General features: G+C 42.5%; 1 pseudogene; it reads left to right on the top strand.

Moving 5' to 3' along the window:
* The first annotated feature begins 300 nt into the window (after positions 1–300).
* LOC121563045 lies at positions 301–25,087 on the top strand (annotated as a pseudogene).
* Positions 25,088–27,945: the final 2,858 nt, after the last annotated feature.

The raw sequence follows: 27,945 nt of genomic DNA, 5'->3' as shown, positions 1-27,945 counted from the left end.
AGACAGTTACTCAGACGTTACAAGTCATTTAAATGTTTGTGTCTATGAGCAGGGTTCAGATTCTACATTGGTCTATATCTGTGTTTAAGGTGTGTGATTAACCAGATGAGAATGAGAGGCCCGCAGAGAACGAGACACAGAGACACAGAGACACACACACACACAGAGAGAACGAGAGACCGGGATTTTGATAATAGCTGAAAAGTTCAGAATTAGTTTATCTTTCTAGAACCTTGGAAGACATCTAAAAAGAGTGACAGCAACCACCATGATTCCTTTTAGTTAGTTTTTTTTGCAACCATGGTAACATGGGGTTTTGGTAACATGGGGTTTTAATTATTTGAAGAGAGTAGCTCAATTACGTCTGTTTTGTGTTCCAGAATGTATTGCTGCTTTTAGCTTTTGTCTTTATGTCTTTATCTTATTTAGTGTTTCTCTTAGATTCTTCATCTTGAAGTGTTTCATTATTAGTCCATGACTGACTCACCTCACTCACTCTTGGTGCTGTGTCTCCCTAGACTACCAGGAGGCAGAAGAGAGTGAACAGGGTGAGCAGCATGGATCTTTATGTTGATGCCAATATCATGGAGATGGTCTCTCTGAGCTCCCAGAGCTGAAGCTGGACCGGGAGAGGGGAGAGAGCAGCCCAGGGGACTAGTAGGAGTAGAATGATGCTGACCCTACATGCTGATCTTAGTTTAGTTTTGTGTTTTAAATCTATGGTCAGCAGTGGACTGGTGTTTAAAATGTGGTGACAAACCTTAAGTGGTTCTAATTTTAATAACACAAGTTAAGAATTAGTTTCTTTTTATAACCTTGGAAGAAATCTAAAAGGAGTGATTGTAATCACCATTATTAATTTTTGTTTGTTTTGTACCACCATGGTAACATGGGGTTTTGGTAACATGGGGTTTTGGTAACATGGGGTTTTGGGTAACATGGGGTTTTGGGTAACATGGGGTTTTGGTAACATGGGGTTTTGGGTAACATGGAGATTTGGTAACATGGGGTTTGGGTAACATGGGGTTTTGGTAACATGGGGTTTTGGTAACATGGTGTTTTGGTAACATGGGGTTTTGGGTAACATGGGGTTTTGGTAACATGGGGTTTTGGTAACATGGGGTTTTGGGTAACATGGGGTTTTGGGTAACATGGGGGGTTTTGGGTAACATGGGGTTTTTGGTAACATGGGGTTTTGGGTAAATATGGAGATTTGGTAACATGGGGGTTTGGGTAACATGGGGTTTTGGTAACATGGTGTTTTGGTAACATGGGGTTTTGGGTAACATGGGGTTTTGGTAACATGGGGTTTTGGTAACATGGGGTTTTGGGTAACATGGGGTTTTGGTAACATGGGGTTTTGATTATTTTTAGAGAGTAGCTCAATTACGTCTGTTTTGTGTTCCAGAATGTATTGCTGCTTTTAGCTTTTGTCTTTATGTCTTTATCTTATTTAGTGTTTCTCTTAGATTCTTTATCTTGAAGGGTTTCCATTATTAGTCCATGTATTATTATAATCATCTGTTCATTCTTTGTATTTTGAAACATCTGAATAAAGGGGTCATCTTTTTCTCAAGTCATTTTAGTTTGTTGGGGATTGTTTTGTTGCTGTTGTTTACCTCTCATGATGTTATTGATTATACATTTTATGATATTGACTGATGTAGATTATTGTTATGTTATTAGTAGTATAGAGATAATGATGTTATTCATTATAAATATTATGGTATTGATTATTATGTAGATTATTGTTATGATGTTTGTACAATATAGAGATATTTGTGTTATTCTCTTATGATCTGTGGGTTACAGAGAAAATATAGTACTTAGTTCAGGTCTGATATACATTAAATTGTGAATATGCTGTGTGCAAATCAATCAATTAATCAAATTAAAGTAAATAAAAATGGTAATATATATAAATGATCTCAAAGGTATTGTTGAGAAGTCTTTATTTCATATTTGTGATGTGAGTGCAGATTATGTTGATGTTATGTTATTTACCCTTTACAGATAAAGACCTGTTGCTCTCTAAACTGCCATGTAATCACTGAATGCTTTTAATAAACTCACAGGCTGTCAGTCTTGTGTGATTTCTCCTCTTAGACAGACTACAACATACAGTATGGAATTAACTGGGAGATCAGTCTTTCGGTGATTTCCTCAGACTGACTACAACATACAGTATGAATTAACTGAGATCAGTCTTGTGTGATTTCTCTCTTGGAAAGACTACAACATATACAGTATGAATTAACTGAGATCAGTCTTGTGTGATTTCTCTCTTAGACAGACTACAACATACAGTATGAATTAACTGAGATCAGTCTTGTGTGATTTCTCAGACTGACTACAACATACAGTATGAATTAACTGAGATCAGTCTTGTGTGATTTCTCTCTTGGAAAGACTACAACATACAGTATGAATTAACTGAGATCAGTCTTGTGTGATTTCTCTATTGGAAAGACTACAACATACAGTATGAATTAACTGAGATCAGTCTTGTGTGATTTCCAACCAAGTTTTTCACACATATGATAATGATAGTAGATAGCTGGATGGAAGCAGTGTAGAAAAAGTAACCAACTGTCATACTTGAGTAAAAGAAAAGATACCTTAATAGAAAATGACTCAAGTAAAAGTGAAAGTCACCCAGTAAAACATTTGGTTTTAAATATACTTAATGATCAAGAAAAAAGTATATAATGTATTTCCAAATTCTCGTATATTAAGCAAACCAGGCAGGCAGCACGTTTTTTGAGGAAGTGTGTTCCACTACTAACAGAGGAACAGGGGGAAGTGTGTTCCACTAATAACAGAGGAACAGGGGGAAGTGTGTTCCACTACTAACAGAGGAACAAGGGGAAGTGTGTTCCACTACTAACAGAGGGAATAGGGGGTAAGTGTGGGAATTCCCACTACTAACAGAGGAACAGGGGAAGTGTGTTCCACTACTAACAGAGGAACAGGGGGAAGTGTGTTCCACTACTAACAGAGGAACAGGGGGAAGTGTGTTCCACTACTAACAGAGAACAGGGGGAGTGTTGTGTGTGTTTTTGTGTGCATGTGTACCAGCTCTGTCTCCACTCAAATGCCCATTCCAGCAGACTGTTCTCTCTCCTCTCTCTCTCTCTCTCTCTCTCTCTCTCTCTCTCTCTCTCCTCTCCTCTCTCTCTCTCTCTCTCTCTCTCTCTCTCTCTCTCCCTCTCTCTGTGCTCCTCTCTCTCTCTACTCCTCACTCACTCTCTCTCTCTCTCTCTCTCTCTAATTTCAATAAAAATTTAAGGGCTTTACTGGCATGGGAAATGTGTGTTAACATTGCCAAAGCAAGTGAAGTAGATAGTAAACAAAAGTGAAATAAACAATAAATATTAACAGTAAATATTACACTCAGAAGTTCCAAAAGAATAAAGGCATTTCAAATGTAATATTATGTCTATATACAGTGTTGTAACAATGTGCAAATAGTTAAAGTACAAATGGGAAAATAAATCAACAAGAATATGGGTTGTATTTACAATGGTGTTTGTTCTTCACTGGTTGACCTTTTCTTGTGGCAACAGGTCACACATCTTGCAGCTGTGATTGCACACTGTGGTTTTTCACTCTCTCTCTCTCTCTCTCTCTCTCCCTCTCTCCCTCTCTCTCTCTCTCTCTCCTCTCTCTCTCTCTCTCTCTCTCTCTCTCTCTCTCTCTCTCTCTCTCTCTCACTCACACTCTCACACACACACACACACACACACACACACACACACACACACACACACACACACACACACACACACACACACACACACACACACACACACACACACACACACACACACACACACACACACACACACACACACACACTCCTTCTCTGGCTTTGGTTGATGACAGAGAAAGGGAGAGGTGCATAGCTACACTCCAATTCTGTAAGTTTGTGTGTGTGTGTGTTCAGAACTCTGGTGGTATTCTAGACATGATCTTGCTAGGGAGTGTCCACTCCAGTACATGTGTAGTATAAGGATGTGTTGAGGCCTAAAGGGACCCTGTGTTTAACTCACACACTGCAACAAGAGCTCCTGAGTGGCGCAGTGGTCTAAGGCACTGCATCGCAGTGCTAACTGTGCCACTAGAGATCCTGGTTCGAATCCAGGCTCTGTCGCAGCCGGCCGCACCGGGAGACTCATGGGCGGCGCACAATTGGCCCAGCGTCGCTGCTAGGGTAGGGAGGGAATGGCCGGGCAGGGATGTAGCTCAGTTGATAGAGCATGGCGTTTGCAACGCCAGGGTTGTGGGTTCGATTCCACGGGGGCCAGTATAAAAAAAAAAAAATGTAATCACTAACTGTAAGTCGCTCTGGATAAGAGCGTCTGCTAAATGACTAAAATGTAAATGTAAATGTAAGACGGCTGTAGGAGCTTTTGGTTTATTGAAGAACAACCGTTGTCTCCATTGAGCACAAAGTTGTGGTCCAGGTAGTTGTTTTATGATTGACTGAAAGAGGGGGACTTTCAGAGTGAGACTGATGTCTGTTGGTTGGATAGTAGTTAATTAAATGTCAGGTTGGTTGGATAGTAGTTAATTAAATGTCAGGTTGGTTGTCTATTGGTTATTTCTTGGTTGGTCGAACATTGGTTGGTTGGTTGAATGTTGGGCCTAGTTGTTTAGTCATTGGCTTGTTGGCTGAATGTCAGGTTGGTTGAACATAGATCCTTGTTGATAGGCTGTTAGTTTTCATTAGGTTGTATTTTGGTTGTTTTTTTGGTTAGACTGGTTCCTAGGAGGAGGAAGAGGAAGAGGAGGCTGAGCTGTGACAGTATGACATCATTCTCCTGTTACCTGCTGAGAGAGAGAGAGAGAGAGAGAGAGAGAGAGAGAGAGAGAGAGAGAGAGAGAGAGAGAGAGAGAGAGAGAGAGAGAGAGAGAGAGAGAGAGAGAGAGAGAGAGAGAGAGAGAGAGAGAGAGAGAGAGAGAGCGAGTGTCATGTGAATTTCTATCTCTAATTCAACCTAAGCTTGAATCATTACCAGAGGTTGTAAGGCTCTGGTTTTAATCATCAATGATTCAAGGTCCATAACCACAAAGAAGGATTTTTTGTATGTTTATTCATGGAGAGCTCTGGCGCCAAAGACACAAACGATTTTATACCTCCTGAATTTGACTTCTCCCACCTTTAGGTGATTTTTCTAAACAGTTTCCGCCTTCCCCCTTGAATGTTTAGTACCGCCCCCTCTGTTAGTGGGTTGACACTACATGATAATTCTAACATTTATACTGTATTTGGGGTGAAATCCTTTAGTCATTATTCTTAAAATCCAAATTAATCTTACAATCCACCCCTTTGACTAAATATTCCCACATTCAGGATAAATGTATTTTACAAGCATGATTAATCTCAGAGATCACATCAGAACTAATAAACATTTCATCCAATTGCGGTCTTTCAGGGTCCAAATCCTCGTCATCCACCAAGCCTGGAGGATCGTGTTTCACATTCCCCTGGTCAGAGTCCGGAGTCAGTCCATCTCTCATCATTGTTTAGATACTGCATTTCACCAACGCCTAACTCACCAATCCTCGGACACAGGGAACAAGACAACAACCACATAATACAAGAATACCCATACAAACACTGACCGCAACTAAGATGGTGGCTGCTAGGGTTTTCCATTTACCAAATATTTCATCAAACCACCCTATCCACAATGTACTAACTTCTGAGTTCAGTTCATCCTTCACTTAGTGCAGTTAATTCTGTAAGAGCTCTGGTGACTGTCCCATCCAGTGTGGTGTTGTTAGGGATAAATGTGCAACAATGGCTTATCTTTCTATAGAGACCGGCCCTTTCTGCCTGATCTAGAACCAACCTCTACTAAGTTATGAGCGGGATGGCGGATAATCGCTCAGAGATCCCCTTTACTGCATCTCTAGTCTGGTCAATAAATCGTTGTTGGTTGTAATAGATATAATTTATCCAATCCATATTTTTGTTTATTGTCACCCACCAGAAAAAATGTTGTAGTAAAACTCTCCCATGTTTGATTCATAGCTTTGTATTCGTCTGGAACACCCCTGGGGATGCCTATACCATCTATCCAAATTGGGCTATTTCAATGGGATTTTATAATCCCACGTTGCTTGCTTATCTGCCCTGATAAGATCCCTGATCCTAATTTTGAATCTTACTCCCCACCCTTCTCTGACTCCTATTTTGTAGATCACTCGGAGATCTTTGTTGACAGAGGTGACCCCCGGACCCTGTGGCCCAGTTCTGCTCTTCAACTCTGCGTGTGCTAAGCGGTGCTTGTATGTGGTCTTACCTTCTTGCAGTGGGTAACATGGACCCAGGTTCCTCTCTCTGCTATTCTAATGGCCAAGGTGGTGACCAACATAACCTGACTGGGCCCTTCCCAACAGGCCTGCTTCCAGTTTTCCTTCTAGTGACTGGATGCTCACCAGTCACCTGGTTAGATAGTGGGTCACTTCTCTGTCCCTGGGGAGGCTCAGGTATGCCACTTGGCTGATGGTCTCACTGTCTTCCTGTTTACATTCATGTACTTTGGAGAAGTCAGCATGTCGATGGTAAGGTTCCCTTAAATTATTACACAACTCAGTTATTTTCCCAACATATTGCCCATCATTTGCCCATGGTAGGACTGCTCCATTGGCATCCCCTGAAACCCACTGCCCCCCCCGAACAGCTGCCCAATCTTTCCCAACTAGGGTTCTGACTGCCCTCTCAATTTCCCCTGTGTTTAGCTTAAAGCTTGCTACTAGACTCTCCAAATCCCTCCTGAACCCCTCTGTTCCTGTCTTAGGGTGCACTACACCCTCTATAGCTCTTACTACCTCTTTCTCTCTTTCTCTCTTTCTAACTCTACCCTTAGCCTGCCTATTTCCTCTCTACCCTTCTATCATTACTGAATCAATGATAATACATTTATATTCTAGTCACGCAGCAGACGCTCCTATCCAGAGCGACCTACAGTTAGTGAATACATTTTTATTTTATTTTTTCTGCCCCCCCCCGTGGGAATCGAACCCACAACCCTGGCGTTGCAAACATCATGCTCTATCAACTGAGCTACATCCCTGCCGGCCATTTTCCCCCCTACCCTGGACGACGCTGGGCCAATTGTGCGCCGCCCATGAGTCTCCCGGTCGCGGCCGGCTGCGACAGAGCCTGGATTCGAACCAGGATCTCTAGTGGCACAGTTAGCACTGCGATGCAGTGCCTTAGACCACTGCACCACTCAGGATAATAATAACTGCAATAACTATCAATAATAATTATAATAACTATTACGAATTATATTGTGTCCTTTTTCTGATGTTATAATTGTAGTCTATTCCATCACTTTAGTTTAAAATATAAATTTATTTATAACAAATCCAGAACCCACCACAGGCTGGCGCTATTCCCCCAGCACAACAGCCAATGCCCCTTGCTTCCCTGTAACGAAAATAAATTATTGTTTTAAAATTTTCCAACTATTTGTATTTTCCCGCTAACCCATTTCAGTTCGCTATTCAATATCTTTAACAGTTCTCTCTGATTCGGCCCCAATCAATAAAACAAATGCTTGATATCGTTGATCAGCATACATGACATTCCTACCATCTGAACTTATTTACTGTCTCTCACCCCCCCCTCTCCTGCTCCTTCCTATATTATGGGGGAGGCGCGGGAAACTTCCCTACAATCTTCCTTCTTAGGAAATAATGTCATTCGTACTTGTAACATATTTTCATAGACCTATCTAGAATATTACTAAAGCTATCTAATGCAACTTTTAATACACGTAAAAAAACTCTCTCTCCCTACACCCATTCCCCATTGAATAAGTGCATCTTCCTAGTTACCCCATAACCACGCCTCAAATCTCTTATTCAGCATTTAACCAACCAAATACTAAGTAGTATCCGGTTATCATTCATACCCGCCGTTGAATTCCCTCATACACACATATTTCACCTTATGCCATTCAAATGCCCAACACAACAGAATAGTTAAATGCAACCCTCTATTGGTTCTTCAAGTTGCTCCGGACCAGAGCGTCTGCCAAATGACCAAAAATGCAAATGTAAATATTCTCTACTTTCTCACTCATGACGTACGTCTACGTTTGAGTGCGAAAGTTCATACATATGCATTGTTGGACTTTATAGGTACCTCTCAAATAATCGCTTTGTGGTGTTTTTAGCCAATTCTTAATTGACACGAATCATTTTTTCAAATATTTTCCTTTGTCCGTTAAAGCACTTTCGCGCTTAAAAAAACACTCGCTGTGTCTAGCCCCTCCTTTCGCTGTTTTTTCAAATTCATTTTATATGCATCTGCCTACTAACTTTTTTACTTCGAGATGCCCAATAAATTCATACCTCTTCTCCCAAATGGATCCATAACACACATTTCTTCGATCTCTTTAGAAGTTTTATTTCCCATGGCGGAAAAAAAGAAATCCCCCCTTTAGTAATAATTCCCAGAATTATTCTTCTAGGAGCTATTATTTTAGTGCGTCTCTTGAGCCAATGTATGATCTGCTTTTGTAATTAACCATTTAAAATTATTTAACCCCTAACCCAGAGCTTTTATTTAAAACTCCGGTTTCATGAAAAGAGTTAGATAACCATTTTTTTCCTCACGCGACTTATTTTTTTAGCTCCTTCTTAGAAACAAATATCACGTATACTGATGGATTTCAAGTCTCACAAGTACACAACATTATACAATCATTTGCTGAACCTATTTGTAACCTAGAGGTCGTAACTGCTCTAGTTTCATGAAACACACAGAGTTCTAGCAAATCCCCAGTCGTATACGCGACTTTTGACCTGTTTTATGTATCCATAGCACACACAAAAATCATCCCTTTCCCTGTTTATTGTAGCACTGTACCCAGTACAGTCTCAATAAAAAACTAGTTTACATTGGTGATGGCCTTCACCCCTTGTCATTTCGGACTAGATTATTCTGGTAATAGCTATTTACCTAGGGTCAATTGCGGACCCTCCCTGTTCTCGTGAATAATTATTACTTCCTTTGAGACTTTGGTAACTATTCTCTGCCCTCTCACAAGAATCACTATTCTCATACAAGTTCAAATCATTTCACCAAAATCCATGAATAAAAATTACTGACCTTTTCCTTGCAGTTTGGATTTAAATGCTTTCTTCAAACTTGTTAACGTCTTTATCGTTCATAAAGAGTAATCACCGCCTGTTTATAACCTTAACGTCGAAGGCCAGGACTATTTCATCGGATGCTATCACCCGCCCGTGCACGGTTTCGGTGTTCTTAGAACGATAAAGATGTATTAAGCTCCGCTCAGAAGGACCAATCTGTCATGTGAATTTCTATCTCTAATTCAACCTAAGCTTGAATCATTACCAGAGGTTGTAAGGCTCTGGTTTTAATCATCAATGATTCAAGGTCCACAACCAACAAGTATTATCTGTATATTTATTCATTTAGAGCTCTGGCGCCAAAGACACAAACATACGATTTTATACCTCCTGGACTTGACTCCTCCCACCTTTAGGTGGGTTTTCTAAACAGTTGCCGCCTTCCCCCTTGAATGTTTAGTACCGCCCCCTCTGTTAGTGGGTTGACACTACATGATAATTCTAACATTTATACTGAATTTGGGGTGAAATCCTTTAGTCATTATTCTTAAAATCCAAATTAATCTAACACGGTGCACCTGATTCAGCTGCACTGCGCGCCGGGTAGGTTGCCATTTTGAACCATTTCATATGTCTGAATGTACAAACTGCCTCCCTGGCAGAGATAATCAACTCTCCAAGTGTCTACCAGTGTCTGTTGGATAGCAGACTAAACCAGGTTTTCCATCTAGTATTTTGCCTGTTCTCTATTCCATTTCTTTTTATCAAAAAAACTCCCTAGGCTGATGACAAGCGTACCCATAACATGATGCAGCTACCAACCTTAAACAAATGGCAAAAAAAATATTTTGGCAGAAAATATGCATGCATATGTGTGTGTGTGTGTGTGTGTGTGGTTTGTGTGTGTGTTGTATGGTGTGTGTGTGTGTGGTTTGTGTGTGTGTTGTATGGTGTGTGTGATGTGTGATATGTATGGTGTGGTGTATGGTGTGTGTGTGTTGTGTATGGTGTGTTGTGTATGGTGTGTGGTGTGCGGTGTGTGTGGTGTATGGTGTATGTGTGGTTTGTGTGTGTGTGTGTGTATGGTGTGTGGTTTATGTGTGTGTGTGTGTGTGTGTGTGTGTGTGTATGTGTGGTGTGTGGTGTGTGTGTGTGTGGTTTGTGTGTGTGTGTGTGTGTTGTGTATGGTGTGTGTGTGTTGTGTGTGTTGTGTGTGGTGTGTGATGTGTGTGTATGGTGTGTGTGGTGTATGGTGTATGTGTGGTTTGTGTGTGTGTGTGGTGTATGGTGTGTGTGGTTTATGTGTGTGTGATGTGTGATGTGTGTGTGGTGTGTGTGTATGGTGTATGTGTGGTTTGTGTGTGTGTGTGGTGTATGGTGTGTGTGGTTTATGTGTGTGTGATGTGTGATGTGTGTGTGGTGTGTGTGTGTGTGTGTGTGTGTGTGGTGTATGGTGTGTGTGTGTGTGTGTGTGTGTGTGTGTGTCATTCGTCAGCTCCTATGTTGTGAAACAGTGAATCCTCCGTACAGCTTCAGACAGGATCAGTGAAACATCAACTGTCTTTATCTTACAGTCATAGACATGCTGAACAACATTGCCTTCTACTGCCCTATACATCTCATTATCAGTCCTGTTTATGCAGGGTCTCTTACCGTAATCAGTTTTTTATATTTTATATTTAACCTTTATTTAACAAGGCAAGTCAGTTAATTAAGAACAAATTCTTATTTTACAATCGGATGGCTCAGATTACCGTGTCTGCGGTAATGTAACAGGCTTAAAAGAAAGATACAGCAAAATTGATAGTTTGAGATTTCAAAACGTTTAAAACCATGACTAGAGAGACTGTCAATGAATACAGCAAAGAGCTGCTGTTTTTAAGACTGAGTTCATGTTTAGGTTCTTACTCAGCACTGTCAACAATTTGTATTCAACACTTTTATAACCATAAAATGCACATTCCTCCTATTTACAGTCAGTGCTACAACAAGCACTGCAGCTGTAATGAATGAGTAGGAAAGTGTATCTATAGGCTTGCATTGTTATTATTAGCGGCATGGGTCTTTTTTAATATCAAGGAATATTTCACTTTCTCTGTTCATAGAAGTAACATGAATTTGTGCATGAGGTAGAAATAATGCGGTGCGACTGGGTTTCGCCATCAGCTGGTGTTGTAAACAACAGCCAACTTTCCGCGACATAGACATGTCTTATATGGGCAGAAAGCTTAAATTCTTGTTAATCTAACTGCAGTGTCCAATTTACAGTAGCTATTACAGCTAAAAAATACCATGCTGTTGTTTGAGGATAGTGCACAACAACAAAACACTTTCATCACGGCAACTGGTTTGATACATTCACCTCTGAAGGTAAATAATGTACTCACATTCAGTAATCTTGCTCTGATTTGCCATCCTGAGGGTCCCAGAGATCAAATGTAGTGTAGTTTTGTTTGAAAAATCTATTTTTATATTCAAATGTAGGAACTGGGTTCTACAGTTTGACATCTGGCTCCACACCCACCCCGCCCGGCCATCTAGATGTGTGAAGGTTAGTGTTTTTTCTGTAGGGAAGCTATTGATCCATCATATATGTCATTCCTGGGAGTGTGCAAACTTAATTGTTTTATTACCATAGCATTTGTGTATGTTCTATATAGTTATGTACTTGAAAACCAATTTGGCACATTTGGGATAACTCCTGGCAGACTTGATACAAAATATTGTGAGGTGCTGTAATTCTTCACTGGATCAGTCTGAAACGTTGCACACACACTGCTGCCATCTGGTGGACAACATCTAAATTGCATCTAGAATCCTCATCACTGTCTGGCTTCCATGTTTTTTTGTTAGTATTATCTTTTACCAGATCTAATGTGTTATATTCTACTACATTATTTTCACATTTCCAAACATTTCTAAGTGTTTCCTTTTCAAATGATATCAGACAAGGCTCCGCTGATGGCCAGGTGTAGCAGTGGTAAGGTGTTGGGACTGCTGTTGGGACTCTGCTGTTGGGACAGCTTTGTATAGGGCCTAACAGTTCGTGGGCACCGTTTGTCACTGTTATAGTGCAATTCATGTATTGTTTAGTGTTGTGTTGTGTAGTGGCTTTGCTGGCATGCATCCCACATTTAATTTATTTTTGCAAGATTTACTAAAATCGCCACTGGTGTTTGATGAGGATATACCTCCCTGTGTAAAGTTGGGATATATGAGATACACCGTAAGAGCGTTCCTGTAAAAAGTGTAAGAAGTTTGGCCTTGTGTTCAGTGTTTGCAGACGGAAGGAATATGTTATTGAAGAGTCTGTGAATGTAAAATAGCTAGGGGCTATCCCCAACACTCAGATATCATTTACAAATGAAACGTTTGTTTATTGAGTCCACCAGATCAGAGGCAGACACTCCTAACCACTAAGCTACCTGCCACACCATTGAAAATGTAACAAGTACTTTTGGGTGTCAGGTAAAATGTATGGAGTAAAAAGTACATTATTTTCTTTAGGATAGTAGTGAAATAAAAGTTGTCAAAAATATAAATAGGAAAGTAAAGTATAGTAAGTAAATATTTAATAATTGTATAGTTCTAGATACTGTGTGTGTTTATTATATATCCTAGTCAGTAAATACATATCTTCAGGGGTACCTTACTTATTAGGTGGAGGCACTGCACTACATTATTTATGGTTAGGTCCATACATCTTTACACACATTAACCTTCACATTCTGACTACTTACAGACCACCTAGTCTAATAGTCCTGCCACACACCTAGATACTAGGTCCAAACTGATAGGAACTCAGGTCCCTCAGAAGAGAGGGTTACATGAACCTAGGGGAAAGTTCACCCTGGAGCCTACAGACTTCACTGTAGTTTGGTGGGAGTATGACACATGAAATATTATTACCCTCATATTACCCAGGCCTAGTACAGTATTTCATCATCCTGTCAGCTAGTTGTGTCCTCTCTCCTGGCCTCCTTTGGGTTTTGAGTAGGAGCCGAGGAGAGAGGAGTCGAGTAATCAAGGAAATGCAATTGAGATTTTCCCATAGGGTCGGCCCCAAATACCACCCTATTCCCTATAAAGAGCACCACTACCCAAGTCCTTAGGTTAAAGTTCACCAGAGCCATTAAACCATGCTGGTACTCCAGGCACCTGTCTCCTGCTGCTGCTGCCCCCTAGGGGTGGGATGTGGGTATTGGAAATGGTCTTACTGTGGTCTAAGCCCCAAGGTGAAGTTTCCACTAGGTCCAGATCAGGATCTGCTTCCCCTCCCCCAATCCTAACATCAACCATTAGTGGGGAGAATCCCAAACTGACCCAAGATCAGTGTCTAGGTGCAACGTCCCCCTACTCCATTACACCCCTCTTGTTGGTGGAGAGAAAATGGTGCAGTTTTAAAGCTAATTTTCTTGAAATTGCTATACATTTTGCTCCGCCCCATTTTGGGTGCTGGTACTGTTTATATTTAGGTGCTGGAACATTAACCAATATTCTATAAGAGGTGAACTCAAGCTGTAGAAAGTTAGAGGTGATATTATAGAACACAATATGTGAAACGTTGCTGCTCTGTCAGCAGTTTCCTGTGGGGGTTTTTCCAAAACAGATCAGTTTGATGTAGTTAGTTGGGTTCAACCACTGAGTCAAGATAAGTTGCTAAGGAGTCAGTTAAGTTGTGATGGTGTCATGCATCTGACTGTTGTATTTTCAGTGTATCAATGATTGATTGTATCTGTCTCTATGTAAATTAATGAGAGTATATATTATATATTACATTGGTCTTATGTTAGTGTAGGAGAATGGGTGGTGTAGATGCTAGAGGTCTGTGACCTGAGTCAAGCTCAACAGGCCTGATGCTATATGTCAGGAAGAGAGAGAGAGGACACAAAGGAGGGGGTGGGGAGGGCAGAGGAGAGAGTGGTGGAGAGAGGATGGAGGGGGCAGAGGAGGGGAGGGAGATAGAGAGAGGGAGAGAGAAGGGAGAGGAGAGAGAGGGAGATGTCAAAAGAGATAGGGCTGACAGACTAACACGCAGTCAACTGAATATCTTTTCATAACTGACTTCTCACCAGTTATGTCATCACAACCAGTAACCTTTTCCAGTCTTGATACGGCTCAGCTTGACCCTGACATATGAAATGAAGGATTAAAAAAAAAGACAAAAGCAAATGTATTAAATACGATATAAACTAATCTGCAAAGAGTTACACATTTCCATGGAAAGGGAATGTACACTAAATGACCAAAAGTATGTGGACACCTGCTTGTCAAACATCTCATTCCAAAGTCATGACCATTAGTATGAAGTTGGTCCCCCTTGCTGCTATGACAGCCTCCACTGTTCAGAGAAGGCTTTCCACTAGATGTTGGAACATTGCTGCGGGGACCTGCTTCCATTCAGCCACAAGAGCATTAGTGAGGTAATGTTAAATATACATTGCTGCATGGATTTTTTCCGTTGGACTGCCAGATGGTGAAGCGTGATTCATCACTCCAGAGAACGCGTTTTCAATGCTCCAGAGTCCAATGGCGGTGGGCTTTACATCACTCCAGCCGATGCTTGGCATTGCGCACGGTGATCTTAGGCTTTTGTTCGGTTGCTCTACCATGGAAACCCATTTCATGAAGCTCCCGACTAACAGTTCTTGTGAAGCAGAGGAGAGAATAGTAGAGAGAGGAAGGAGGTTGATTATATCTGTCTCTGTGTAAACGAATGAGAGTATATATTATATATTATATTGGTCTTATGTTAGTGTAGGAGAATGGGTGGTGTAGATGCTAGAGGTCTGTGACCTGAGTCAAGCTCAACAGGCCTGATGCTATATGTCAGGAAGAGAGAGAGGACAGAGAGGAGGGGGTGGGGAGGGCAGAGGAGAGGAGAGAGTAGGAGAGAGGATGGAGGGGGCAGAGGAGGGGAGGGAGATAGAGAGGGAGAGAGAAGGGAGGGGAGAGAGAGGGAGGACAGAGAGGAGGGGGTGGGGAGGGCAGAGGAGAGAGTGGTGGAGAGAGGATGGAGGGGGCAGAGGAGGGGAGGGAGATAGAGAGGGAGAGAGAAGGGAGGGGAGAGAGAGGGAGGACAGAGAGGAGGGGGGTGGGGGAGGGCAGAGGGAGAGAGTGGAGAGAGAGAGAGGGGGCAGAGGAGGGGAGGGAGATAGAGAGGGAGAGAGAAGGGAGGGGAGGGAGATGTCAAAGAGATAGGGCTGACAGACTAACATGCGGTCAACTGAATATCTTTTCATTACTGACTTCTAACCAGTAACCTTTTCCACTCTTCCACTTAGCTTGACCCTGACCTCTGAAAAAACAAACAGAAGCAAATCTAAATTATATATAAACTAATCTGCAAAGAGAGGTTCCCATTTCCATAGAAGGGGAATGTGTGTACACGATGGTGATAAGCCTATCTTCCCCATCACATCATGAAAGGTCATGTTGATGTTCATTTAACATCCCTCTCTCTCTCTGTCTCTCTCAATTTCAATTCAATTCAATTTAAGGGCTTTATTGGCATGGGAAACGTATGTTAACATTCAAATCAAATCAAATCAAATCAAATTTTATTGGTCACATGCGCCGAATACAACAGGTGCAGACATTACAGTGAAATGCTTACTTACAGCCCTTAACCAACAGTGCATTTATTTTAAACAAAAAAGTAAGAATAAAACAACAACAAAAAAGTGTTGAGAAAAAAAGAGCAGAAGTAAAATAAAGTGACAGTAGTGAGGCTATATATACAGTAAAATAAAGTGACAGTAGGGAGGCTATATATACAGGGGGTACCGTTGCATAGTCAATGTGCGGGGGCACCGGCTAGTTGAGGTAGTTGAGGTAATATGTACATGTGGGTAGAGTTAAAGTGACTATGCATAAATACTTAACAGAGTAGCAGCAGCGTAAAAAGGATGGGGTGGGGGCAGTGCAAATAGTCCGGGTAGCCATGATTAGCTGTTCAGGAGTCTTATGGCTTGGGGGTAGAAGCTGTTGAGAAGTCTTTTGGACCTAGACTTGGCACTCGGTACCGCTTGCCGTGCGGTAGCAGAGAGAACAGTCTATGACTAGGGTGGCTGGAGTCTTTGACAATTTTGAGGGCCTTCCTCTGACACCGCCTGGTATAGAGGTCCTGGATGGCAGGGAGCTTTGCCCCAGTGATGTACTGGGCCGTACGCACTACCCTCTGTAGTGCCTTGCGGTCAGAGGCCAAGCAGTTGCCATACCAGGCGGTGATGCAACCAGTCAGGATGCTCTCGATGGTGCAGCTGTAGAATTTTTTGAGGATCTGAGGACCCATGCCAAATCTTTTTAGTCTCCTGAGGGGAATAGGCTTTGTCATGCCCTCTTCACGACTGTCTTGGTGTGTTTGGACCATGATAGTTCGTTGGTGATGTGGACACCAAGGAACTTGAAGCTCTCAACCTGTTCCACTACAGCCCCGTCGATGAGAATGGGGGCGTGCTCAGTCCTCTTTTTTTTTCCTGTAGTCCACAATCATCTCCTTTGTCTTGGTCACGTTGAGGGAGAGGTTGTTGTCCTGGCACCACACGGCCAGATCTCTGACCTCCTCCCTATAGGCTGTCTCATCGTTGTCGGGTGATCAGGCCTACCACTGTTGTGTCGTCGGCAAACTTAATGATGGTGTTGGAGTCGTGCCTGGCCATGCAGTCATGGGTGAACAGAGAGTACAGGAGGGGACTGAGCACGCACCCCTGAGGGGCCCCCGTGTTGAGGATCAGTGTGGCAGATGTGTTGTTACCTACCCTTACCACCTGGGGGCGGCCCGTCAGGAAGTCCAGGATCCAGTTGCAGAGGGAGGTGTTTAGTCCCAGGATCCTTAGCTTAGTGATGAGCTTAGAGGGCACTATGGTGTTGAATGCTGAGCTGTAGTCAATGAATAGCATTCTCACGTAGGTGTTCCTCTTGTCCAGGTGGGAAAGGGCAGTGTGGAGTGCGATAGAGATTGCATCATCTGTGGATCTGTTGGGGCCAAAGCAAGTGAAGTAGATAGTAAACAAAAGTGAAATAAACAATAAATATTAACAGTAAACATCTCTCTCTCTCTCTCAATTCAATTTCAATTCAATTTAAGGGCTTTATTGGCATGGGAAACGTGTGTTAACATTGCCAAAGCAAGTGAAGTAGATAGTAAACTCTCTCTCTCCTCTGTCTCTCTCTTTCTCCTCAGATATCCAGGCTCAAAGCATTAGTCCACCAGGTAGGTAGAGTATAAATCTACAATGATTATAGCAGTTCAATATTAGTCAACTTTATTATCCCACATGGAGAAATTCATGTGTCCATACACACCATTCTATAACCCAATAACAAGTACTGTTTTATGGAACTACTAATACTTGTCAACCACAAAGCATTACTGCTGTTAGAATAACAGAAGCCCTGTCATAATCTGTCCTCACCACTGTGTTTTCCTCTCTGCTGTTTACAGCTGAACAATCAGTCAGACTGGTGAATGGGACCACTTCCTGTTCTGGGACAGTGGAAGTCTTCTACAGAGGAGAGTGGTCAGTTCTATGTTCTATGTTTTGGGGCATGAGAGAGACTAAGGTTGTGTGTAGAGAGCTGGGCTGTGGGAATGCTGTAGCTGCATCTAGAGGACCTCTGGTTGAAGAGAGAAGAAGAGGAGCCGCACTATTGGGTTGCAGTGGAGATGAGTCTACTATTAGAGAGTGTGGAGTAGCACGTACTGTCTGTAATGGTGAATATTATCATCATGTGATCTGTTCAGGTAAGAGACTGGTAATATTGAGATATTTATTTAGTACATTATACAATATTAGCATATCATGTGTAATGTGTTTTTCATTTCATTTAAAGAGAGGGAGAGATGTTAGATGTATTTAAACATTATATTTGTGTTTGTCATATTGGTTTATGGGAGATGTGCATGGGCAGATCATTGTAGTTCAGATGTTACTGAAGTGAAGCTGCCTGATGGATGTCCAGCTGTTTATTTTCTATAAAGTGAAGTGAACTTATTCCTGTCTCCTGCCTGCATTATTCCCAACCCTGTCCTGAGTGACTAAGAACCCATTTCTACCTCTTACAGTATCAAACATTGCAAACTACAATCTTTTATCCAACATATTTGTGTTTAGTCCTTGACAGTGTCATCAACAAAACTGATTGAATGTTCAACCAACTCTTTTCTCCAGAGTCTGTGCAGCTTGTGGATGGAGATGGTCTCTGCTCTGGGAGACTGGAGGTGAAGTCCAATCAGTCCTGGGCCTCGGTGTGTGAAGCTGACTTTGACCAGCAGGATGCAGAGGTAGTCTGTGGGGAGCTTGGCTGTGGGGCTCCTGCAGCTCTACAGGGGGGGCTCTATGGAGAAGGTGAGGGTCAGACCTGGGATAAAGAGTTCCAGTGTAAAGGCAATGAGTCCCTTCTCCTGGACTGTGACACCTCAGACAGAAAAAACAACACCTGCCTACCTGGTAATGCTGTTGGACTCCACCTGCTCAGGTAAGAAACAGTTTGTCACTCAATCAACATTGTTTCTCGCCTGGAGTGAAGAATATGAGAGGCAATATATAGTGGGCTCCAAAATTACTGGCACCCTGTCTGGCAATGCACAAACAATACTTACAGAAATATAAACACTATAATTATAGAGAGAAACTGAAAATACCAACATGTGAGAAATACTGTACTATATTAATGTTCCAATGGAACCCACCAAAATCATTTATTGATTAAATTAAAAATCAATGTCCTCCAAATCAAGGTTTCACAATTAATTGCACCCTTAAAGATTATTGTAAATAACATCTACCAAAATTAAACCAGTGTTAAGTGAATATTTTAATCTCAATGGTTGAACTCAACTACTTCAGTGTCTCTGTCGTCTCCCAAAGGTTGTAATGCTTTTGGATCAAGAAACGGAGAGAGTCCCGGTCTGCATAGTCAGGCCTTTATTCATTGAGAATTCTGTTCATCACAATTTCAGAGTCCATCTTTTATACTCACACGTCATACAAAAACCCCACCCCTTTTAGGCAGGCTGTTTTCCTCTGCTCTCCTAACCATCAGGTCACACACATGTTCTTATCATAGGCTGCATTCCTTAGTTATCGCCGTCCTCATACTCCTTAAAAAGCCTAACCGTTTCTCTCCTCCCTTAATTAGGAGGCCTCTTTATCTTGGTTTCCCAGTTGTCTGTAGCCAGTTCTCCTTGTCCCTTGTTGTCTGGTCTAACTCTTAATCACATTGCTAAATAGTAGCTCAATGTCATAGTCTTTACTGGTCCTACACTCACACATTCTAACACATTTCACACAGTTTCAGGGTGTAATAATTAGTCATTAATAATTATTCTATCAACCTGGAATTAATTTCCACTTATTTAAGTGTATCTAAGTCTTAAGGAACTATATTGAGCCATTACATCACTTCCTGTTTCACTAGGGTATAAAAATGAGGTAACACGCATACAATATCCCTTTGTCATCCAACACCATGAAGAAAAGAAAATAACTGGCAGTTCAAAAGAGACAGATGGTCGTAGACCTTCATAAATCTGGTAATGGCTACAAGAAGATCCACAAACGATTGAATATACCACTGAGCACTGTCAGGGCAATTATTAAAAATAAAAAAAGATATGGAACAGTTGAAAACCTCACGGGTAGAAGACACAAATGCATTTTGCCCCCCAGGATAGGGAGGAGGATGGTGAGAGAAGCAACAAAATCCCCAAGAATCACTGTGAAAGAATTGAACGTTTTGGTCAGATACAGCATCGACATGTTTGGCGTCGAAACAGAGATGCATACAAGGAGAGGCACCTCATACCCACTGTGAAATATGGTGGTGGGTCAGTGATGATTTGGGGCTGTTTTAATTCCAGAGGTCCAGGGGCACTGGATGGCATAATTAATTCCACCAAGTAACAGGCAATTTCCCAGAAGGCTGGGATTTGGCCGTAGGTGGACATTCCAACAAGACAATGACCCAAAACATACCTCAAGATCCACACAGAAATGGTTCTGTGACAACAAAATCAATGTTCTGCCATGGCGATCTCAGTCCTCAATCCAATCCAATCAAAAATCTGTGGGCTGAGTTGAAGAGGGCAGTTGATAAGCGCAAACCCAAGAATGTGAAGGATCTTGAAAGGATCTGCATAGAGGAATGGTCCAAAATCCCTCCAAATGTGTTCCTTAACCTTGTCAAAGATTACAGGAAAAGACCCCATGCTGTTATCCTTGCCAGAGGTGGTTGCACTAAGTACTAAATGAGGAGTGCCAATAATAATGAAACCTTGATTTAGGTGACTTTTATTTTGTATTAAATAATTGTATGATTTTGGTTGGTTCCATTGAAACATTAATAAAGTACAGTATTGTTATTATATTGTTTTATGTATTGTTTGGTGCAGTCAGGGTGCCAGTAATTCTGGAGCCCACTGTAGATGTGTTTTTAGTGAGAAAATAGTAAGATTACTGTCTCTCTCTCTTCTTTTCTCAGAGCCTGATGATGTGAGGCTGGTGGGAGGAGGCAGTCGCTGTGCTGGTGGAGTGGAGCAGTACGACCAGGGAGAGTGGAGGACTGTGGGAGCTATAGACGGGGACCAGAGGGATATAGCTGCAGTAGTGTGTAGACAGCTGGGTTGTGGCTCCACTGTTTCAGTACTACCTGGAAACACCAATGGAGGGTTTAGAGTTCGCTGTTCTGGGTCTGAGCTTTCACTGAGGGGAGTGTGTGAGACTGTATCATTTCCCTTTCCTGTACTCACAGTGATCTGCTCAGGTAATAACAAGATATAATTATATTCAACTGATTTCTATATGCCTCATGACTATTTAGCTTGTAAATCTGCATTGCATGATCACTCAGTCAAGTGTACACTTCCCAGATGCTTTTGTATTTGAGTGTTATCTCAGTGAACACCTTGTCACATGTCATGTTGTCATATCTATGTTGAGCCACCTTGTTCGTTCCAGATGTCCTGCCAGCCGAACTGCAGGACGTAGGCCCACAACTCATGTTGCCCTGTGATGGAGGGTGGCTAGCACTGTTACATGCTGATGTTATTGTCATATCTATAGGAAACTAGTTGAAGAGGTTTTTCTTGTTCTCTTTTATTGTTACAGATCTCCTGGTCCAGCCTGATATCTCCCTGACTGACTCAATGGGAGGGGGTCTCCAGGGCCACCAGGGGCCCGAAGTGTTTAGGGGCTACAACTTCACCATCACCTGCTCCACTCAGCCACAGTACCCAGGAGGCTCCTTCCTCCTCACGTTCACCGGCTCCAACAGAACCCAGACCCAGCCAGCTGTCAATCACTCTGCTGCCTTCCTCTTCCCTGCTGCAGATGACTCCCACCAAGGGAACTACAGCTGTGTTTATGACAATTATGTTTTCTCTCATAACTTCTCCTCTGAGAGTGAGCTCCTCAACCTCACCGTCACAGGTAACTGAACATGAACCAGACTTCTAACTTTGTCATTGACAGATTTCCCACAGATCTATGTGATGATGACCAGTCCCCTCATCAAAGGTGTTTCTGTTTGCAGCCTCTCCTCTGCCAGCCTTCATCATCAGACACGTTGTAGTGCTGCTGATCCTACTGACAGCCATCACCACCATCTACCTGTACTACAAGGTAAAGACATTTACTCAGACGTTACAAGTCATTTAAATGTTTGTGTCTATGAGCAGGGTTCAGATTCTACATTGGTCTATATCTGTGTTTAAGGTGTGTGATTAACCAGATGTGTATCTTTGACTTGTGTTGCACTATCTTGGGTTTGTTCTTCAGTACTGTACTGATTATGAGAGAACGAGAGGGGGAGAGAGACAGAGAGAGAGACACCAGTGGCAAGGTGACTGTGAACATGGATGTGTATCAAACAGGCACAACGACAGTACAGGGACAAAGTATGAGCAATTCAACGGCTCATACACGAGACGTATGTGGCAGGGACTCCAGACAATCCCAGATTATAAAGGGAAAGCTAGCCACGTATGGGACACCGACGCCTCGCTCCCGGACAAGATAAACACCTTCTTCTCCCACATTGAGGATAACACAGTGCCACCGACGCGTGTGGCGAAGGTAGGCAGCAACACCTCTGCCACCCTGATCCTCAACACAGGGGGCCCATAGGGGTGCGTGCTCAGCCCCTTCCTGTACTCCCTGTTCACCAGTGACTGTGTGGCCACGCACGTCTCCAACTCAATCATCAAGTTTGCTGATGACACAACAGTGGTAGGCCTGATTAACAACAACAAGGAGACGGCCTACAGGGAGGAGGTGAGAGCCCTGGCGGAGTGGTGCCAGGAAAATAACCTCTCGCTCAACGTCAACAAAATGAAGGAGTTGATCGTGGACTTCAGGAGACAGCAGAGGGAGCACGCCCCCATCCACATCAACGGGGCCACAGCGGAGAGGGTGAAAAGGCTTCAAGTTCCTCGGCGTGCACATCACTGACAACCTGAAATGGTCCCTTCACACAGACAGTGTGGTGAAGAAGGCGCAACAGCACCTCTTCAACCTCAGGAGGCTGAAGAAATTTGGTTTGGCCCCTAAGATCCTCATGAACTTCTACAGATGCACCACTGTGAGCATCTGGTCGAGCTGTATCACCGCCTGGTATGCAACTGCACAGAATGCATCCTCAGGGCTCTCCAGAGGGTGGCGCGATCAGCCCAACACATCACCAGGGGCACACTGCCTGCCCTCCAGGACATCTACAGCACCCGGTGTCACAGGAAAGCCAGGAAGATCATCAAGGACCTCAGCCACCCGAGCCACAGCCTGTTCACCCCACTACCATCTAGAAGGAGGAGACAGTACAGGTGCATTAAAACTGGGACAGAGAGACTGCGACAGCTTCTATCTCCAGGCCATCAGACTCTTAAACAGTCACCACTAGCCGGCCTCCGCCCAGTACCCTGCCCTGAACTTTAGTGACTGTTACTAGCTGGCTACCACCCGGTACTCAACCCTGCACCTTAGAGACTGCTTCCCTATGTACATAGTCATGGAACACTGGTCCCTTTAATAATGTTTACATACTGTTTTACCCACTGTATATGTACAGTGCATTCGGGAAGTATTCAGAGCCCTTGAATTTTGTACACATTTTGTTACGTTACAGCCTTATTCTAAAATTGATTAAACCTATTTTTTTTCCTCATCAATCTACACACAATACCCCATAATGACAGTGAAAACTGGTTTTTAGAAATGTTTGCAAATGTATCGAAAAGGGAAAAAAAAGAAATACCTTATTTACATAAGTATTCAGACCCTTTGCTATGAGACTCGAAATGGAGCTCAGGTGCATCCTGTTTCCACTGATCATCCTTGAGATGTTTCTAAAACTTTATTGGAGTCCACCTGTGGTAAATTCAATTTATTGGACATGATTTGGAAAGGCACACACCTGTCTATATAAGGTCCCACAGTTGGCAGTGAATGTCAGCGCAAAAACCAAGCCATGAGGTCGAAGGAATTGGTGGTCACGCTGACAGAGCTCCAGAGTTCCTCTGCGGAGATGGGAGTATCTTCCAGAAGGACAACCAACTCTGCAGCACTCCACCAATCAGGCCTTTATGGTAGAGTGGCCAGACGGAAGCCACTCCTCAGTAAAAGGCACATGACAGCCCGTTTGGAGTTTGCCAAAAGACACCTAAAGACCTCAGACCATGAGAAACAAGATTCTCTGGTCTGATGAAACCAAGATTGAACTCTTTGGCCTGAATGCCAAGCGTCACGTCTGGAGGAAACCTGGCACCATCCCTACGGTGAAGCATGGTGGTGGCAGTATCATGCTGTGGGGATGTTTTTCAGTGGCAGGGACTGGGAGACTAGTGAGGATTGAGGGAAAGATGATGAACAGAACAAAGTACAGAGTACGATCCTTCATGAAAGTCTCTGAATGTCCTTGAGTGGCCCAGCCAGAGCCTGGACTTGAACCGGATCTAACATCTCTGGAGAGACCTGAAAATAGCTATGCAGTGATGCTCCACATCCAACCTGACAGAGCTTGAGAGGATCTGCAGAGAAGAATGGGAGAAACTCCCCAAATACAGGTGTGTCAAGCTTGTAGCTTCATACCCAAGAAGAGTCATGGCTGTAATCGCTGCCAAAGGTGCTTCAACAAAGTACTGAGTAAAGGGTCTGAATACTTATGTAAATGTGATATTTCCGTTTCTTATTTTAATACATTTGCTAAATGTCTAAAAATCTGTTTTTGCTTTGTTATTATGGGGTATTGTGTGTAGATTGATGAAGAAAAAAAAACAATTTTATCCATTTTAGAATAAGGCTGTAATGTAACAAAATGTGGAACAAGTCAAGGGGTCTTAGTACTTTCCGAAAGCACTGTATATCCTGTATTCTAGTCATGGCTCATCCTATATAAATACTGCTGTACACACTTTTTTCTATCCACATACTGTCTATACTGTCTTTACACACCATTATACGTATATATCCACTGAGTATACCAAACATTAGGAACACATATTTACATGATATATATTTATATTCCAGACTCTGACACTGATTTCTTTATTTATTGTATTTTTCTGGATTATGTGATTATTTATTTTGTTGCTAGGTATTACTGCCCTGTTGGAGCTAGAAATACAAGCATTTCGCTGCACCTTCGATAACACCTGCAAATCTGGGACAAATACATTTGATTTGAAATGTCTGACTCTTGGTGCTGTGTCTCCCTAGACCACCAGGAGGCAGAAGAGAGTGAACAGGGTGAGCAGCATGGATCTTTATGTTGATGCCAATGCCATGGAGATGGTCTCTCTGAGCTCCAGAGCTGAAGCTGGACCGGGAGAGGAGAGAGCAGCCCAGGGGACTGAGTAGGAGTAGAATGATGCTGACCCTACATGCTGATCTTAGGTCAGTTTTGTGTTTTAAATCTATGGTCAGCAGTGGACTGGTGTTTATAATGTGGTGACAAACCTTAAGTGGTTCTAATTTTAATAACATAGTTAAGAATTAGTTTATCTTTCTATAACCTTGGAAGAAATCTAAAAGGAGTGATTGTAACCACCATTATTAATTTTTGTTTGTTTTGTACCACCATGGTACCGTGGGGTTTGGGTACCGTGGGGTTTTGGTAACATGGGGTTTTGGTAACATGGGGCTTTGGTAACATGGGGGTTTTGGTAACATGGGGGTTTTGGGTAACATGGGGTTTTGGTAACATGGGGTTTTGGTAACATGGGGTTTTGGTAACATGGGGTTTTGGGTAACATGGGGTTTTGGTAACATGGGGGTTTTGGGTAACATGGGGGTTTTGGTAACATGGGGTTTGGGTAACATGGGGTTTTGGTAACATGGGGTTTGGGTAACATGGGGATTGGGTAACATGGGGTTTTGGGTAACATGGGGGTTTTGGTAACATGGGGTTTTGGTAACATGGGGTTTTGGGTAACATGGGGTTTTGGTAACATGGGGTTTTGGTAACTTGGGGTTTTGGTAACTTGGGGTTTGGGTAACTTGTGGTTTGGGTAACATGGGGTTTTGGGTAACATGGGGTTTGGGTAATATGGGGTTTTGGGTAACATGGGGTTTAGGTAACATGGGGTTTTGGTAACATGGGGTTTTGGTAACATAGGGTTTTGGTAACATGGGGTTTGGGTAACATGGGGTTTTGGTAATATGGGGTTTGGTAACATGGGGTTTTGGTAACATGGGGTTTTGGTAACATGGGGTTTTGGTAACATGGGGTTTGGGGTAACATGGGGATTGGGTAACATGGGGATTGGGTAATATGGGGTTTTGGGTAACATGGGGTTTGGGTAACATGGGGTTTTTGTAATATGGGGTTTTGGTAACATGGGATTTTGGTAACATGGGGTTTGGGTAACTTGGGGTTTTGGTAACATGGGGTTTTGGGTAACATGGGGTTTGGGTAACATGGGGTTTTGGTAACATGGGGTTTGGGTAACATGGGGTTTTGGTAACATGGGGTTATGGTAACATGGGGTTTTGGGTACCGTGGGGTTTTGGGTAACATGGGGTTTTGGTAACATGGGGTTTTGGTAACATGGGGCTTTGGTAACATGGGGGTTTTGGGTAACATGGGGTTTTGGTAACATGGGGTTTTGGTAACATAGGGTTTTGGTAACATGGGGGTTTTGGGTAACATGGGGTTTTGGTAACATGGGGGTTTTGGTAACATGGGGGTTTTGGTAACATGGGGTTTGGGTAACATGGGGTTTTGGTAACATGGGGTTTGGGTAACATGGGGATTGGGTAACATGGGGTTGGGTAACATGGGGGTTTTGGTAACATGGGGTTTGGTAACATGGGGTTTTGGGTAACATGGGGTTTTGGTAACATGGGGTTTTGGTAACTTGGGGTTTTGGTAACTTGGGGTTTGGGTAACTTGTGGTTTGGGTAACATGGGGTTTTGGGTAACATGGGGTTTGGGTATTATGGGGTTTTGGGTAACATGGGGTTTAGGTAACATGGGGTTTTGGTAACATGGGGTTTTGGTAACATAGGGTTTTGGTAACATGGGGTTTGGGTAACATGGGGTTTTGGTAATATAGGGTTTGGTAACATGGGGTTTTGGTAACATGGGGTTTTGGTAACATGGGGTTTTGGTAACATGGGGTTTGGTAACATGGGGTTTTGGGTAACATGGGGATTGGGTAACATGGGGATTGGGTAATATGGGGTTTTGGGTAACATGGGGTTTGGGTAACATGGGGTTTTTGTAATATGGGGTTTTGGTAACATGGGATTTTGGTAACATGGGGTTTGGGTAACTTGGGGTTTTGGTAACATGGGGTTTTGGGTAACATGGGGTTTGGGTAACATGGGGTTTTGGTAACATGGGGTTTGGGTAACATGGGGTTTTGGTAACATGGGGTTTTGGTAACATGGGGTTTGGGTAACAGGTGGTTTGGGTAACATGGGGATTGGGTAACATGGGGATTGGGTAATATGGGGTTTTGGGTAACATGGGGTTTGGGTAATATGGGGTTTTGGTAACATGGGGTTTTGGTAACGTGGGGTTTGGGTAACATGGGGTTTTGGTAATATAGGGTTATGGTAACATGGGGTTTGGGTAACATGGGGAGGGAATGGCCGGCAGGGATGTAGCTCAGTTGGTAGAGCATGGCGTTTGCAACGCCAGGGTTGTGGGTTTGATTCCCATGGGGGGTATGAAAAAATACAAAATAATGTATGCACTCACTAACTGTAAGTCGCTCTGGATAAGAGCGTCTGCTAAATGACTAAAATGTAAATGTAAATGGGTCAACTTTTTCTCAAGTCATTTTGGTTTATTGTTGGGGATTGTTGTGTTGTTTACCTCTCAAGATGTTATTGATTATAAGTGTTATGATATTGATTATGATGTAGATTATTGTTATGATGTTGTTAGTAGTATATAGAGATAATGATGTTATTCTCTTATGATCTGTGGGTTACAGAGAAAGTATATTACTTAGTGCAGGTCTGATATACAATAGATGGTGTTGTACAAATCAATCAATCAATCAATAAGTAACGTAAATGAATATTGTTTTGTATTATATCAATGACATTAAAGTTATTGTTGACAAGTGCTAATTCTACACTGAGTATACAAAACATTAAGAACACCTTCTCTTTCCCAGACATAGACTGACCAGTTGAATCTGGGTGAAAGCTTTGAAGCGTTATTGATGTCACTTGTTAAATCCACTTTAATCAGTGTAGATGAAGGGGAGGAGACAGGTTAAAAAAAACAGATTTTTAAGGATTGAGATAATTGACACATGGATTGTGTATGTGTTCCATTCAGAGGGTGAATCGGCAAGACAACCTATTTAAGTGTCTTTGA

This window comes from Coregonus clupeaformis, unplaced genomic scaffold (genome assembly GCF_020615455.1).
Source record: "Coregonus clupeaformis isolate EN_2021a unplaced genomic scaffold, ASM2061545v1 scaf1733, whole genome shotgun sequence".
Lineage (NCBI taxonomy): Eukaryota > Metazoa > Chordata > Actinopteri > Salmoniformes > Salmonidae > Coregonus > Coregonus clupeaformis.
This window is presented reverse-complemented; position numbering and strand designations above follow the sequence as displayed.